At 37.2% G+C, this 18,788-nt stretch overlaps 1 protein-coding gene and 1 pseudogene across 2 annotated transcripts in view; both read right to left on the bottom strand.

Moving 5' to 3' along the window:
- Window positions 1-18,788, bottom strand: part of LOC125779535 (uncharacterized) — a 163,492-nt gene that overhangs the window by 9,198 nt on the left and 135,506 nt on the right. The window lies entirely within an intron of this gene.
- On the bottom strand, window positions 11,446-11,575 carry LOC125779868 (small nucleolar RNA U3; annotated as a pseudogene).

The raw sequence follows: 18,788 nt of genomic DNA, 5'->3' as shown, positions 1-18,788 counted from the left end.
TCGATCAGCCTCAACCCATTTGGGGATGTTTCGTCGTGGAGGCTGAATTTACCGACCGTAGTGCCAAAGATACCTTCTTTGCCCACCCTGGCGTTGAAGTCACCAAGCACGATTTTGACATCGTGGCGGGGGCATCTCTCATAAGTGCGCTCCAAACGCTCATAAAAGGCATCTTTGGTCACATCGTCCTTCTCTTCCGTAGGGGCGTGGGCGCAAATCAGCGATAAGTTGAAGAACCTCGCTTTGATGCGGATTGTGGCTAGACGTTCATTTACCGGAGTGAATTAGAGTACTCGGCGACGGAGTCTTTCTCCCACCACGAATCCAACACCAAACTTGCGCTCCTCTATATGGCCACTGTATTAAATGTCACAAGGATCTACTTGTCTCTGTACTTGTCCCGTCCATCTCATTTCTTGGACGGCGGTGATGTCAGCCTTTATTTTCACGAGGACATCAACCAGCTGGGCAGCGGCACCTTCCCAACTAAGGGACCGGACATTCCAGGTGCATGCCCTCAATTCGTAGTCCTTATTTCGTTTGCCATGGTCGTCATCAAAAGGGGGGTCACTCATCCGAGGCTTGTTGTTCCTTTTCATTGGGGGAGTTTTTTTACGTGGCGGGTCCCAAACCCAGCGCACAACCCTATGCAGGGGATGTTTCGCCTTCTCACGTTAGCTCGCCTTCAAACGGATGTTCTTAGGCTACCCAGAGGATACTTGGTCAAAGACCGGAAGTCGTGAGCTGCTTGAGTCATATGCAAAAGAATCGTTTCTGGCCACTCCCAAGTAAATGGCGATCAGAGAACTTTCCTCACTTGCGTGAACTTCTACACATGACTCCATCCTCCATCCTTGGAACACTCATACCTACCAAAAATCCCATCATTAACCCTCCAAACTACCTCATGGAGACGAGAAATTTGCTCGTCCACCCCAACTCTCAAAAACCCTAAGCGGTAGCGTGGATTATTCACAACTATTGCGGCGTTAGCTCTAAGATCAGTGAAGACCTTAAAAGCCCCCACCCCGAAGTGTGAAAGCCAATATTGTTTACGACCTCGCGGACACGACAATCCCCCTTCGGTTTGTATGTCTGACAATAAATGCACGAAACACTATCCACGTGCGTTTCTTTTGGAAACGCAAACTGGAAATGATGGATATCCACTCTATCGGCGTCGTTCAGACGGCAGAACATTTAGCATTCAACTTAGAGGGGTGAATATCGAAACCGACAACACATGGATCGTACCATATTCGCCACTGTTGTCTTATTCACATACAAAACTCATGTCGATGTTGAATATTTCAACATACATAAAGTTTTCACTGAATAGTTTTCAACAATTTTTCTATTGAAAAGCCGGAATAAAAAAGCAAGCGACCGAAATTGAACGATTCATATAAATTACAAATCAAAATATTGAAAAACAAAACAAAAAAATGTATAGAAAAAGTTATATTTTGGAATTGTCCAAATTTCCGAAGTGTTGGATTCTGAGCAATTTTGGTCGTCAGTCAATTTGTGCGGAACAAACCATGCACACCTCTTTTGTAAACCCAAATGTTCGGTCAAAATGTGATACATCGATGTTTTGGAGACGTTCAATTCCATTTCCATGAATTTCAATGATGATTTCGGCTGATTTTTGATGAATTCACGAATAGTTTCGATGGAATTTCCGGTGATCACGGATTTTGGTTGGCCCACATGTTGATCGTCGTTTATGTCCTCACGACCACTTTATATGTTAAGCTTTTTTACCTGGTCCAGAGAACGTATATTTATAGAGATAGTTCACGATGTCGAAAATTTAGGGATATTTCAATTTTGGGATATTTACTGTTTTGGATGGGCGTGTTTCACCACAGAATATTATTCGCCTGTTTCAACACTTAACATCAGGGGCATGAAAATAGCAGAATTGAGCATTTTCGGTGTTAAATGAGAAAACTTATGATATTTGCGATGTTAAGGAATGTACGCTTACAGATTCGCATATTTACAATGCGCAAACAACTCTGCATATAATTTATATACATACATACATACATAAGTATGTTATATTTTATATCAAAACAAACAAGCGTAGAAATTGAAACATTTCATGGCGAATTCCTTAAAACCTTTAGAAGTACATATGTAATAAAGTCATGTTTATGTTTTTACCTAAATATTTAATTAATGTAGGGTTGATAAGATATGTATACTAGGGTGTGTCATTCTGAGGCAACCTTTTTTTTCAACTGAAAAACAAGCTCAAAACTTTCGAAAATGTGTAAAAAAAAGTCACTCAAAAGATGAGCTCTTAGTATTAATATTAAGAGGTGGCTATTTTAAATTTTCTGTTTTCCATATAAATTACATGGAAAAAAAATCATTTTTTTGTGGTGGTTATTGTGCGGAGGTTTTAATGTGCACACGACGGCGGCCAGTAGGGATGGTAAAATCGATTCCGGTTCCACTCGAGAATCGAGTTTTCTTGTTAAATAATCGATTTTTCGAATGTCAAGAACCGATTCTTAATCCACTTCGACTACTGAAAATCGATTTTTAATTTTAAATTTTTTCGTACTGGAAACTGTAGTCTTTTGAATTCAAAAGCTAAATCTGATGGAATCATTGGAATGCGTGGAATCAATACATCTTCACCTTTAGACTTCCTCTTTAAAATTGTTGCTTCGATAAAATTGTTCATGACCTTTTTAACCGCTAATCTTGTCCCATTGCATAATCGTGATTGATTTATATTTCGAAGCATAATAATGGGAGCACCCACTTTCAATTGTAAACGATGAGGTGGAAATCCGGGTAAATCTAAGGAATTCAAAAATTCTGTCGGATAATTAACAGCGTCGTCTTGATTCGTAACCGTGCCAACTGATTGATATGTTACAACCTCGCCAGGAATATGGGTTAAAATGTCTGCATTCGTTTGACCAACGACTTTATTTTTAGAGGCCAGTATAGCTCTTTCAGCCAACCAATTATGATTGCGATAATTTTATGCAATATTTGGAAAAACACTTGACACCAATTCTTCTTTTGTTGGTGCAATATTACAAAAGTTATCTGGTAAAGTGATTAAGCCAGTTTCACGATCACCAGCAAGTTGACCATTGCCTATTGCCAACAGTTGCCTTGAAAATGTGTCGGCCGATGGATCGTTTTGAATTTGTACTCGCACAGTTGTAGTCAAATTGAGTATTTTTACATGTCTCCATAAATAAGATGACTTTAAACATGCTTTTAATTCATCTGCTGGTGTTGAACGGGGAATCACAGGCAATGTCTGACGAAAATCACCAGCCAACAGAATCAAAGCGCCACCAAATATCTGTTGATCATTACTACGCAAGTCTTGCAATGTCCTGTCGAACGCTTCCACTGATTTCTTATGGGTCATTGTACATTCATCCCACACTTTTAATTTGCATTGTTGCAGACTTTGCCCATTCCCGAATTTTTGGAAACATTACAGGTGGGATTTTCATTTAGATTCATATTCAGTGGTAATTTAAGTGCAGAATGGGCTGTCCGACCACCATCTAATAACGTTGGTGCTATTCCAGATGATGCAAGTGGCAATGCTATATTACTCTGTGATCTTATAGTCGCTAATAGCAAGGAAATCAGAAATGTTTTGCCAGTTCCTCCTGGAGCGTCTAAAAAAAAAAGGTGCGTGGAGTCCCTACGCGCGGATGAAGTTATACTTCTTAGTGATATTCAGAAATGCATATCATTTTGTATGAAAGAAACCTAGAAAACTTAAATTCACATTTTATAAATTTATTATGCACATAAAATGAAGAATAAAGCAAAGTCTAAGTGAATGAATTTTGACTCAGAAAGTAGTTCCGTCTCTTCGTTGCCGAAGAGAATATGCAGCGTAATCATCTCTCTTTTGTTCTTCGCCAATTTGGCTGCCGGATTGACTTGTGAAGATCAATTTTATGTTGGTGACATATTCATATGTGTACGCATATGTATGTTTGTATGCCTGTGATTTATTTGTTCGGCAATGTATGCAAATATATGTACATATAAGTATATATGAATGTATGAACATGCAAGACAATGCGCGCACATGCGTATACATACACTCATATGAGCATGTGCAGATACACAAGATAGGATAGAAGATGTATGCCTTTCAACATCGTATACTATACAAATAAATATTTTTCTTACTAATAGAAATTAAAATAAAGAAAAATATTTATTTTTATAGTATACGATGTTAAAAGCAAAAAATTAAAAATTTATTCTGTCGGGATTCGAACCTGGGACCTGTGTTAGCATCTTGACCTTCCAAGCGCTTACCACCAACACCACCATTGACAATTAGGTTGCGCTGACTTAAGTATGATTTGGTTATGAATGCAAGAAACATACGATGGTTCTAATAATTTTGTTTAAGTATAGAAATATACATACTTTGTAGAACATTTGCTTTCGCAATAAATTTATCACAGCAATACATATGCATAATATGTATATACATTAGGGTGGTTTTTCAAAATAAATTTTCAATTTTTGGAAGTGCTCACTTCTAGAAATGTGCCATTTAGTGTAAAAATATAATTGTGACAGTTTCAGCTCAATCGAATTTTGCCTTCCCGTGCCGAAAAAGCCTTGAAGTTTGATAAAATTGCCATTTTTCGGGAAAAAGCGTTATTTTTCGACTTTAACTTATGACTGATTCCACCTATTACAATAAACTTATTATCAAATGAAAGGTAATTTTGTTGAAATTAAAGTCTATTATAATGCATTTTCTTTAGAAATGCATGGTTTGGAAGATATTTAACATTTAATTGACCAAGTTCGTGTCAAATGCCTTAGTATAGTTCTTCGCAGTAACACTCGAGGTTCTCCACGATTTTTGAAACTATCCTTACCTTAACCATAAACAATGCATACACTGAAGTCCTTTATTTTATTATAATAGAAAATGCTAGAAATTAGTAAAATCTTTTAGTTATATATTGTATTTTCAGTTTTCGTACATTAATTGGTACAATATTTAACAAAAAGATAAGACGATGGGAACAAATCTATATAAAAAACAAGTAAGGAAGGGCTAAGTTCGGGTGTCACCGAACATTTTATACTCTCGCATGATGAAGTGATAATCAAGATTTCATTATCCATCATTTATATATTTTTTTATTTTGCTGTAAAGTTAATTATAATTAAATTCTGAGAGATTTACCGATATTTTCGGTGAAAAATTAGGTTAGGTTAGGTTAGGCACTGAGTTCTTCGTGTTCGACATCAGGGACCTTGAAAAGTTATAGTCCGATCACGACAATTTTTCCACAAGGAATACCTCAGCTCAAATACCGTATTTGTGTAAAGTTTTATTCCGCTATCATCATTGGTTCCTAATATATATATTATACAGAGAAGGCATCAGATGGAATTCATAATAGCGTTATATTGGAAGAAGGCGTGGTTGTGAACCGATTTCACCCATATTTCGTACATGTCATCAGGATGTTAAGAAAATATTACATACCGAATTTCATTGAATTCGGTTGAGTAGCTCCTGAGATATGCTTTTTGCTCCATAAGTGGGCGACGCCACGCCCATTTTCAATTTTAAAAAAAGCTTGGGTGCAGCTTCCTTCTGCCATTTCTTCCGTAAAATTTATTGTTTCTGACGTTTTTTGTTAGTCGGTTAACGCACTTTTAGTGATTTTCATCATAACGTTTGTATGGGAGGTGGGCGTGGTTATTATCCGATTTCTTCCATTTTTGAACTGTATAGGAAATGCCTGAAGGAAACGACTCTATACAGTTTGGTTGACATAGCTATAGTAGTTTCCGAGATATGTACAAAAAACTTAGTAGGGGGCGGTGTCACGCCCACTTTTCCTAAAAAATTACGTCCAAATATGCCTCTCCCTAATGCGATCCTTTGTGCCAAGTTTCACTTTATTATTTTTATTTATGGCTTAGTTATGACACTTTATAGGTTTTCGGTTTCCGCCATTTTGTGGGCGTGGCAGTGGGCCGATTTTGCCCATCTTCGAACTTAACCTTCTTATTGAGCCAAGAAGTACGTCCACCAAGTTTCATCATGATATCTCAATTTTTACTCAAGTTACAGCTTGCACGGACGGACAGACGGACGGACGGACAGACAGACATCCGGATTTCAACTCTACTCGTCACCCTGATCACTTTGGTATATATAACCCTATATCTGACTCTTTTAGTTTTAGGACTTACAAACAACCGTTATGTGAACAAAACTATAATACTCTCCTTAGCATTTTTGTTGCGAGAGTATAATAAACATATAGAAAAGAGAATTCATACTAAAAACAAAAATTATAAAAAATTTATCAATTTATTTATATATTATTGTTTCCAATATCATTCATCAGATAAGGGTAGAGAAAGGGTACTTTTGGAAGTATCAGGGTAAAGCCGAAGACAATCCGCTACCACGAATTGTTTTTGCTCCTCATCTTTTGTAAGAATATTATTGAAGTCTTGAATTAACTTAACCCCTCTCTCTGCCGTGTCGTTTACTACCTTCATACTCCTAACAAAACTTTGAAGTTTCAAAAAGTCTTTATTTTCGGACCATTTCTTGGGGTCCTCGGTCAAAAAATCAGTTTTGACTTCGAAATATTCGAAAGAGGCCAGGCTTTGATCCGAAACAAAGTTCTGAGTGAAATATTTTTAAATAGGCTTACAGCTTCATTTTCAGAAACTTGCACCCTCATTATCCTTGAAGACTTTCTTCTTCTGTTAAATTTCTGTACGATAAAATCTCTTTTGCCATTTTTCTTTTTATTTCATTTGAAACATTTTTGTCAAATAAGCTAAGGCAAATCAGTTCCGGGTTCAGATACCACAGGTGAAGTAAATATTTTCCCAATACCTTTTCTGATACACCTTGATCAATACGTCTGTACTTAATTACATTTTGAACAAATTGTAAATCATTACTAGGTGCACTTATTGCATTTGAAGCTTGACACCACATCTTCACATACAAATTAACAATAAATAAACAAATAGCTTTTAGTGAACTGAACTCCCCTTCGGTCATAAAAAACTGTTCTCTAAAAATGAACATTTTCAGAGAGTAAATGGCTTTTGCCATCCAACGGGCGTAATAATAAGCACCAGGAGTGTTAAACGAAACATCGTGAGAAGGGACTTTTCCTAAAAATATTAAACATAACTTAATAAGTTCTAAGTAATCATCCCTCGGCTGTTTTTCAGTTAACTGAAAGAGAAGAAATTCCGAAACCTCTTTTTCGAACTCTTTCACTGACTTCTTTACCGAATCATCCTATACCCCTTCAATGTATTTAGACTGATCTATGTTAGGCCAATGTATTTGAAATCTTCTAAAAATGTCACGTTGGGGAGCAGTCGTTGATCCCATTTTGTACTCAAATACTGACCGTAAAACGACTTCTAAAATGTGATGGCGGCAGGCTAAGTACAACAAACTTTTACCTAGCTGTTTTTCTAACAAGGTGCATGCGCCTTTCATTCGTCCTGTGTTGGAAGCCGTCGTATCAAAACACATACCAACAATTTTATCGCCAATATCCCATTCTTTTAGACTACCGCTAACAGCTTCTGCCTGACTGGCGCCTGTGGAATTTTCTAATTCCGGGACCCCCAGTAGTTGTTGTTGTTCACAGTCTCCTTTGCTTACCAAGGCTGCCAACCGTTCAGCACATTCTTTCTGAAAAAGGTTTGCTAAAAGTTTTCCATCCCAATGAACAACAATACCCTCTAAGTCTAAGTTTTTAAACCTCGTCTTGATTTTCTGGGCCCGTTGACTTCGAAAGGATATTCTGCGTTTTCTTAAAGCACTTCTACTAAGTGCAAATTCCTCGACATTACAGCCCAGACTTTCAGCTGTTGCGAAAATTATTCGCACAGCATTTCTATCAGAAATTTTGCACCTATCTAGCAAAATTGATAATTTTTCCGTCATTACTTCTTTATAACCACGACTGTATTTCCTTTTTTTACTCGCTGTCTCCGCTTTGCTGGCTTTTTCATCATCGGTAAATACTTCATCCGAGGTGATTTCTTCCACTTCTGATTCAGAAGACAATGAGATGTCTCGTACATTTTCTGTTGCAATGAAAAAACGAAAGAAAATGTATGGATTTTGGGAGAAAAATACTGTTGATGTTGGTAACAAATAGGAACGAATAAAGGCTATAGCTTCTAAGAGCCAGCATTTTATTACCTATTTAAGTATGGGTTTGAGTATCTAGTTTTTAAGTAAAATTGGGCAACTATACTATAAACTTACCAGCGCTTACTGGTGAAATCTGTCGCCATCGCCACTCTTCTGCTTTTGCTTCTCTTCTTTGTTCAGCTAGAGCTGTATTCACATCGATACCTTCCATATGGCCTGGACGTCCTTTCATTCTCTGATATGACAAAAATTTAATATCTTCCTGATTAGACATTTTTGAAATGGCATCTTCCACTGCTACATTAAAAAGATCGGACAGTTTGGATGTGAATGCAAGATTTTTTTCCTCTTGACGTTTTGTCTTCAATCTTGAACACTTCTGAAGTGCCCTCCATTCGTTATATAATTTTTCGACTTTGCGAACAGCATTTTTTGTAATTGATAAGGTATTTTAGCTTTCTCCCAGAACACAAGAACTTCCGTCAGAGTGAGTTTTGCAGCATCACTAAAAGGTAATCCAACTTCACGAATGTTGTAAAACAATGACTTTAACACTTGATGATTAGATGGCAGTTTACTCTCGATTATTTGATGAGATGAATACCCAATTAAATAAATTAGGGTTTTAGATCGAACATGAACATTAGATGAGGTAGTAGCCATTTGATTTTAATTATATAACTATGTATGTAATATCTTGCACTTTCTAATATCGAACTGTTCACTTAGCACAACAAACTTTAAAATAACATTTCTCTTAAAGCGTCGAAATCAAATAGGGGATTCCCCACTTTTTACTTACTACCAGAATACATAGCGGTAAATATGAGCAACAAGTCAGCCACGAGATGCCAGAAATATACAATACCAAATAATACTAGAGATGCCAGCTTATTGGAGAAAAAATATGTTTAGTGAGGTTGAAATGTGAAAAAGTAGTAAAGTAAAGGTTAATGAAAGTTATTCTGATCTTTTGTTGTTGTCGCTTTATTTTAGTAAAAGTATAGGATATACTAAAGTAAAGTTGCATGGAATGAAAAGTTAAGAAATTTGACGGCCCAATTATGTCACTGTCTTAGGCCAAGGCCAAACTCTCAAAAATGTCAAAAAATACTTAAAAACAAGTAAGGAAGGGCTGTCTTCGGCCATGCCGAAGCCTTCATACCTTTTATGAATATATAAAATTCTAATTTAAAATACATGTATGAGTGTCACCAAAAAGACACATAACACGAACTTGGTCCATTAAATGTTAAATATCTTCCAAACCTTACATTTCTAAAGAAAATGTATTATAATAGACTTTAATTTCAACAAAATTACCTTTCATTTGATAATAAATTTATTGTAATTTTTTTTTTTTTTTTGTTTTTTACGAGGAGGAAGCATCGAAAGCCTGGACCCCTGGTAAGTGTGGAACTTGAATCCGAACTAAACCTCCTACCATCCTGTACCGTTCCCCCCGGTACCACCGTCAAGTATTACCTCGGGAGGATGGTTGAGTGACACTCATATGTACGTAATGGTCCAAATGCAGTCAGTTAGAAGTTGCATTTACTTGGCCCCACCTCTGTTGGTCTGATAACCCCCATGTACATTGTTACATTGTTCGTCGCCAACCCTTCCCGTCACGTCAATGTTAGTGTGTTTGGGTCGTGGTTGTTCGTTTCGTTTAGCCGCTCTCTTCTCCGCTGCTGTTCGCTAGCACGTTGGGATTTCATAACCCTGGCTGCCACTTCGCAAGCAGCTTTCCCCTTCTCTACTGATTCGACCATTTGGTCTACCAAGTTATCAGGAGTTGGGTCTACACCGAAAGCATTTTTTAAGTGTTGCCTCTGATGGTTATATTTCGGGCAATAGAAAAATGTGTGTTCTACATTTTCGACGGTACCGCAATAACCGCATGTGTCGTTGTTTTCGTGTCCGAATCGTTTCAAATATGCTTTGAAGCAGCCATGTACTGTGAGGATTTGAGTTAAGTGGAAATCTACCTCACCGTGTGGTCTGTTTAACCATGGTTCAACGTTGGGGATCAGTCGGTATGTCCACCGCCCATTTTCGCTTTCTTGCCAGCGTTTTTGCCAGTGATTCACCGTCTCTGCCCTTGCAATTTCTTTCAGTGTATTATGCGGTAACCTGTCATTTGTAAGACATTGAATTTCTTTCGCCAAGAGGTCTAAAGGGTGTAGGCCCGAGATTATTAGGGCAGCATCTTCCGATACTGTGCGAAACGCAGAGCAAACTCTTAGCGCGCAAGTGGCATATATAGAAAAGAGGCCACGGCGATAAGATTTTACTTCGAGGGCATTCCCCCAAATCTGGGCGCCGTACAGTGCGACTGACTTTAATACACCAGCTAATAGTCGTCTTCTATTTTGCTTTGGCCCGCGGGTATTTAGCATTAATCGGGTCAAGGCTCTGCACACTTTTGTAGCTTTTTCGCATGTGTACGCTACGTGTTCTTTAAAGGACATCCTTGCATCAAGAATGATTCCTAAGTACTTAATTGCGGGTTGAGTAGTGATGCTTACACCTTTTGTGCTGAACGTGGCAACTTCCCGAACTTTTCTGCCAGTAATGAGTACCGCCTCGGTCTTGCTCTCCGCTAGGGTCAGTCCGTTAGTTTCGAGCCAATCGCTTATTAACGTTATTACTTTGTTGGTAATCGTAAGTATATCGTGTATGTGTTTTGCTATTACCACAACCGCGATATCGTCTGCGAACCCAATGATGTGTACGTTTTCCGGTACTTTGAGTCGCAGTACTCCGTCATACATTATATTCCAGAGGAGGGGCCCGAGGTAGGTGGAATCAGTCGTAAGTTAAACTCGAAAAATAACGCTTTTCCGCGAAAAATGGCCATTTTATCAAACTTCAAGGCTCTTTCGGCACGGGAAGGCAAAGTTCGATTAAGCTGAAACTCTTACAATTGTATTTTTACACTAAATGGCACATTCCTAGAAGTGAGCACACACAAATTTCAGAAAAAAAAAATTCACCTCTATTCACTAAAACCACCCTAATATACATATATGTACATAACATTTCTGTGATGCCCTGAGAAGTATAGTCTTAATAAATTTATTATTAATTTTTTGCTTACTAATAGAAATTAAATTTATCACAGCAATATTATGTATATGTTTATGTATATTGCTGTGATAAATTTATTTTCTATTAGTAAGAAAAAAATATTTATTAGTATTGATTTCCAAAAGCACAGAAATGATTCTGTGAATTTATTCATTAAAATCGCCACTCAGAAGTCGTTTTATCCCTTGTAAGCGAGCGATTTTCTTAAATCTCACGCTCCCAGATAAAACCATATACCTCGTCCTCGTGGGTCAATTTCAAAAACCACAGAAATGATTATGTGTGATTCTGAAAGGCCAACGCAGAGTATTTCAACCAAAACGTACGTAAAATAGTTGAGAATTCGCAGAAATGAAAGACAAACGAAAGAAAAAGAAGTATAACTTAAATAATGCACAAGCATACAGACATACATATGCGCACACATGTGAATATGTCACCAACCAAAAATTGAAACATTGTTCTACAAAAACAACAACAGCATAAGCATGGAAGATTGTGTTGTGTTGTTGTGTCGGCCGAGCTGTGCCGAAAGAAACGAACAAACGATCGCCGATTGTCACCGCTTCGCTTGCTGCTCGCACAGCTTCGCAGACAAGGTTGCGTTACATTCATATGGATGGAGCGAGGTTGCGCAACTTTGCGTTACTTTTATATGGAAGGTTGCGCAACCAGAATCTATCGCAACTTTTTCCGGCGTCGTATAAGAAATATAACTTCAAAAACATTCCTCCAGTTTCGTTTCGTACTGATTCCATTATGGTATCACATGCGTGTCTCTGTTCTGGATTCAATTTACGCAAATTCAAGTTTATAAATGTGGTCAACTTATTCAAATCATATTGTTTTTCACGGTTTATTTCTTGATTGAATGTATCATGCATTGGTGGATTTGGAGCTACCAAACCCAATTGTGTCAATGCTTTATTTGCAATTACCAAACAAATATCTTCAATGATAATCAATGCCTCATTAAACATTTCAAGTGTAATCATTAAATAGTTATTTCCTGCAATTCGGCGCATTCGATGCAAAATGTCTTCGGTCATAAAATCCTTAAAATTTTCCCATAATTGCAGTGGATCAGATGGAAAACATGTTGCAATAATAATAGCAAATATTGTTCGTATTTCATGAGGAGAACCTGTTGCTGATGCATCCCTAAGTGTCGCATTCCAGTGATTATCATTTTCCAGTAAATGCAATTCCTGACATGCTTGACGAAAAGTGTGACCCCGTGACCTCTTTTCAAACTCAAAAAAGATGTAGGCCCACGAACATAAATCAATAATAGACGCAAATAAAACCAATCAGCATGACTGGGATGCACTGTGTAGAGACGTCCAATGGCATCACTTTCAAAAATGCCAGCATAACCGTGAACTGGTCTTCCTGGCTTACGTCTGTTCCATTTCTTTCCAGATGCATTCCAAGTGTAATATGTTGGTACTTGTGAATAAAGCAATATTTTAGCAAATTAGCATCTAGATTATTGACTCATAGATTTATTGATTTGCCATTATCATCCGTTGAGCGTCGGCGATACAATGGGTAACCATCTTTTCCATTAATTATCTCGGAAATCAAATCTCTGGGATACCGCTTCGTGCATTTCCCACCTTTCATACATGGCCAATTAATATTTAGAACACCACATGGTCTATGAATCATACTTTTTGTAACAACATCAAATAAACCTGCATCCTGATCAGGAATTTCTGATGAGATGATGTCATCTATTTGATCGCTTGTTATTTTGTTGACTAACCATACCAAAATATGGGCATGCGGTAATCCTCTCTTTTGCCATTCCACCGAATACATCCAACATCGAACTTCGCCGAAAACTTGATGTTAAACAATAAAATCTATCAATGACTTCAGCTTCTGTCTAAATACTCGTCCAGTTATGTCATGACGGTCTGTAGAAGATTGCCCTACAGATAAATATTGCTTGATTTCGTCCCATTGTGGATTACATGTAAATGTAATAAACAAATCTGGTCGACCATACAAACGAATATAGCAAATGGCATCTTGTGCATATTCATGCATGTGCCTTGGACTGCCTGTGTAACTTGCTGGTAAAATAACAACTTGTCCAACATTGTCAACATTTCCATCATTATTGATTGCTTCGCGGAGATGTATATACTATTCTGATCGCAACTTCTGTTGATTGAATTGAATAAAGTTCAAACGCTCTGTTTCTATCTTTGCATACATGTCTACGACATATTGATGAAAGAGTCTCCGACATTTCAAAATATGATTTTCCTGATTTTGTCGCATCATAATTCTATGTGCATAACCACAAACTTATGCAAACTGTAATCAATTGCGTGATTATATCTAAATCTAGCACCAACAACAACAAACAACATTAACGTAGATTTGTGCGGCACGCCTTCGTAATTTTTGATTAATACTTGTCGGCCTACGGTCTGAGACCGATCTTACAACACGTTCCCTTGTATTTGCAATCTCTTGTTCTCCGCTGTTCTTGCGATTGATTTTCCCTTTCGTTTGATCTATTTTGCGTTCTACGCGACCGACGTCCAATGTAAACTAAAGATAATAAAGAACTTCAGTAATAAATTGATGAAATCCAGAAAATTCTGGACTCGAAAAGCTGAAAATGTGTCAAAATTCAATTAAAAATTGGCCAAAAAATCGAAATAATTTTTGTCTTACCGTTCGGAAGCGAAAATGAAACGTTCGAGATCGTCTGCACTCGAAAAGCTCCAAAAAGTGAACGAAAATCTGCTGATCTAGCTCACTGATCGGACATTAAACAAAAAAAATTCACTCAATTTTTAAATTTTTTTCACAAAATATCAAATTTGTGATTATGTCGTTTGTAACAATCAGAACTCTTGTTTAGCAAAACAATCGATTTTTATCTCAGTAATCATTGTTTTTTTTTTTTTAATTTTGTTTAACAAAATATTCAAATTAAAACGATGATTAGAACGAAAATTAATTTATTTTTATCAAAATACTCACCAAAAAATGCGAAGAAATTAATATTTTCAAAAATCGATTACGATAAGATCAATCACCAACGACGTCCAAAGAGAAAAAAGGAATGATAACAAATTGCTATTTGCATCACTCCGTGCAATGGTCTCCAATACACAAACGACCAAAATGTACTCGTATTCAATACTAATGAATGCTGCATGCGGTACAAAAAACGCCTGCGGCAAAAACACACTCACTTCACATACGCATCGCACACACATGCGTTATCGGATTTCAACGAAACTTCATATAAACCATATATGGTCCACTGCCTACGTAGTGTGTAAGTTTGATTGAAATCGCACGACGCGTTTATGATTAGTTCGGCGACGTACATATACGGACTTATTTTTATATATATAGATGGATACTTCAGCAAGCTCTAACATTTCTTCGACTGGTGGAGTGTTACATTATTTTTTTAATGTTTGTGTAATTATATTTCGTGTAGAAGAAAAGTATTTATTATATTCAGATTGGCCCATTCAGTTGCATATTATTATTTCTTCTTTTATTGGTCTGACTTGATTTTGGAAATTTATTGCTACTTCATTATTAAGCAAATTATCTCTTCTGTTTGTATTTTTTAACATATTTGAGATTGTAGTTAAATCGTTTATTCTGTTCTGTAATTGTTTATTTATAATGACTTGGTCGTTATTGGTTGTGTTTAGGGTATTGAGATTTTTTTGTATTGTTAATAGCTTATCATGATCTGGTTTAGTTCGACGGCATTGAAAAGTTAGTGTATTTAATGCATTGAGTGATTGGACTATTTCGTGAGTTAGAGTATGAAAGATATAGCTTGTTTAAAGATCTTTAATGGTGTGTTTGCGGATTTTTAGAAGTTCGATTTCTGTTTGCTGAAGATTATTAAGATAATTAAGAGAATTAATTTTATGGATGACGTTTGTAATTTCTTTATTCCTTTATAGATTTTAATGTTGTATGCGTCCATATAGTTCGTAATGTCGAAATTTGCCTTTACGATTGACAAGATTATCCTAGAACAATGAATTATAAAAGGTTAGAAATATTGTGTTTTGTTTTTGTTTGTAGTTTTTTTATGCCTGATACATGTTTTTTCTCGTTATTAGACGATTCAGCTCTATTCACCTTCAGACTATTATTTACACCTTTCTGATATTACTTTTGTGAACAATTCTCCCTTATTCTGCAATTATTGTTGTGAGTTTGTTTTCTTAAATTCCTTTTTGTATCGTGGTGAGAGTTTAGATCCTAGTCTATTATTTTCCTTGACGAATATTGTCTGCCCTGGTGAGTAAGTTTTAATTTCATTACGGTCCTTGTTATGGTTTTTAAGTCATTTGCCTGTTTTTCTTTTAGTTTTTCTATGTTATTCTGTCTGCGTTTATCGTATTTCTCAGAGTCTGTCACGTCTTTGCTGAAAAATATTTCTAGTGGGCGTTGGTTTGTTACTCAATGTATTGATTAATTGTAGTAGTGCTCTTAAGACTAATTTTTTTCGGAAAGAATATGTCTATGTAAAGCATAAGTCCAGGAAGTTCAGGTATTGCGGTGAGTCAAACCACTGGGGTGGGTCAAACTACGTTAAGTGGTCCATAAATTTTGGTTAAACAATTTAAATTTTTCATGTGTTCTTCACGATAAAAAAACTGAAAAGGATAAGACACAAGGCGGAAAATATTCACCTTTAATAATCTGCAAAAAAAAATGTTTGCTCATTCGTACCATTCCAAAGATATTGAATTTTTTGTCTCCCTACCGTTCTTAAAAAGTATGGCACAACCATCGATGAATGTTATCCGAGCAATAAGAAGTCCCACAAGAGCATGTAAAGCCTTATATGATCTGATTTCGTCCTTCAATGCTTTTCACTGACGAAATAATATCAGAAATTGTTCAGTAGACTAATGTAGAGATATCTCCAACACGAACAACAAAGGGAAGTGTCTACACATTGGACCAGATGTGTTCACTCTTGTCATGTTCCAGAAAAACGAATAGGCGGGACATGGCAGTATTTTATGGTATGCTTAATATTTAGTTTATAAACTCGTATGTCAGTTACTGCCGCAATATGATTTCCAAGAGCAAAAAACCGTTCAATCGAAAGGAGTTTATTAGGGTACTCTCTATGGCAGTATCAATGCCTTGTGGCTAAATGAGCACCTGACCCCCCTAACGTACACACCATACTCAACACGGTTACACCATCCACATCATCCACACATCATACTCCACACCTCTACACCAATATTCATCCCACACACACCAACTCATCATCATCTACACCACACCTTTCACACCATACACGAGGACACCAAACACAATCAACAAAAGGGACTGGCGGACGGCGCCAGCCTCTCTTTCAATACGATCAGCGCGCATATACGCATCTACCGGCATTTTTTCTTATCCCGCATTTTCTTAATTTAAAACCACTGGTAAGTTCCGCGAGTTTTTTTATAAAAAACTCTCTGAGTGTTTTTCTATGGTCCTTCGAGCCGTACCGGACGGCACTAGTGATAACTTTTAAAAATCGGAAAGAAAAAAAAAAAAAATTTAACTTAATCACGGTGACGCGACGACGCGATAAATAAAATCAGTTACAAAATTGTTGTGCAGTGAAAGAATATACATACTTGTACATTGGTATATATATGGAAACAAGCACATTCTATGTGCACAAAATTATAATTTAACAAAAACACAAAAAACGGTGAAAAAAAAAAGAAAAAAAAAATTGTCAAAAGTGTGAAAACCGTTAGTGACAAAACTGTAAGAACAAAAAGAAAAAAAAACCGTGAAATATTAATACATATTGGAAAAAAAAAAAAATCTTGCTGGTGATGGTGAAAAGTGACAAAATCGGTGGTGCCAAAATCTAAGGGGAAAAAAAACCCCGTTGGTGCCAAAACGGGAAGGAAAAACCGTTAGTGAAAACGACAAAAAAATTTTTTACATGCATGCATAAAAATGCATAACATATAAAACTGGGAACAAACGTGCAAAGTGCGAAAAGAAAAAAAAAAAGTGAACAAACGTGCAAAGTGCAAAAAACAAAAAAAAAAAAAGGAGGGAAGTGCGGTGGAAAAAGAAAAAGAAAAAAATTTTTATGATATACTCATACATATATGCATATATAAATTAAGGAGAGATAGTGGAGTGGCTAAAGTCACCGAAAACATAACAAAAAAAGTGTGCATAAGTGAGGTGGAAAAAAAAAATTGCGCTGTGAAAAAGACAAAAAAGGAAAAAAATCAGGTGCAGTGAAAAATAATTAACAAACGGAAAAAACAAAAAAAAAAAAAAAACAAAAAGATAGTCACCAAGGAATCACCACACCATACACTCATATTATCCCCAAAAGCCCCTGGCGGAATTCAAAGTGAGTTGTATCGTTCCTTTCAATTTATATATCTCTTTCATATACATATGTATGGTAGAATCTAAACTTAAATTTACGGTTCAGACCAAATTTCAGGTCGAAAAATAATTGAAAACCGTTACCAAACTGTTTTCGGAGTTCGGTTTATTTTTTCGGATGGAGTCATGTGTAGAAGTTCACGCAAGTGAGGAAAGTTCTCTGATTGCCATTCACTTGGGAGTGGCCAGAAACGATTCTTTTACATGTGACTCAAGCAGCTCACGACTTCCGGTCTTTGACCAAGTATCCTCTGGGTAGCCTAAGAACATCCGTTTGAAGGCGAGCTAACGTGAGAAGGCGAAACATCCCCTGCATAGGGTTGTGCGCTGGGTTTGGGACCCGCCACGTAAAAAAACACCCCCAATGAAAATCAACTATAAGCCTCGGATGAGAAACCCCCCTTTCGATGACGACCATGGCAAACGAAATAAGGACTACGATTTGAGGGCATGCACCTGGAATGTCCGGTCCCTTAATTGGGAAGGTGCCGCTGCCCAGCTGGTTGATGTCCTCGTGAAAATAAAGGCTGACATCACCGCCGTCCAAGAAATGCGATGGACGGGACAAGGACAGAGACGAGTAGGTCCTTGTGACATCTACTACAGTGGCCATATAAAGGAGCGCAAGTTTGGTGTTGGATTCGTGGTGGGAGAGAGACTCCGTCGCCGAGTACTATCATTCACTCCGGAGAATGAACGTCTAGCCACAATCCGCATCAAAGCGAGGTTCTTCAACATATCGCTGATTTGCGCCCACGCCCCTACGGAAGAGAAGGACGATGTGACCAAAGATGCCTTTTATGAGTGCTTGGAGCGCACTTATGAGAGATGCCCCCGCCACGATGTCAAAATCGTGCTTGGCGACTTCAACGCCAGGGTGGGCAAAGAAGGTATCTTTGGCACTACGGTCGGTAAATTCAGCCTCCACGAGGAAACATCCTCAAATGGGTTGAGGCTGATCGACTTCGCCGGGGCCCGAAATATGGTTATCTGTAGTACTAGATTCCAGCATAAGAAGATACATTAAGCTACCTGGCTGTCTCCGGATCGAAAAACTACCAACCAGATC

The sequence above is a fragment of the Bactrocera dorsalis genome, chromosome 6 (assembly GCF_023373825.1).
Source record: "Bactrocera dorsalis isolate Fly_Bdor chromosome 6, ASM2337382v1, whole genome shotgun sequence".
Taxonomy (NCBI): Eukaryota; Metazoa; Arthropoda; class Insecta; order Diptera; family Tephritidae; genus Bactrocera; species Bactrocera dorsalis.
Note: the sequence above shows the minus strand (reverse complement) of the source record. Positions and strands in the feature narration are given on the sequence as shown.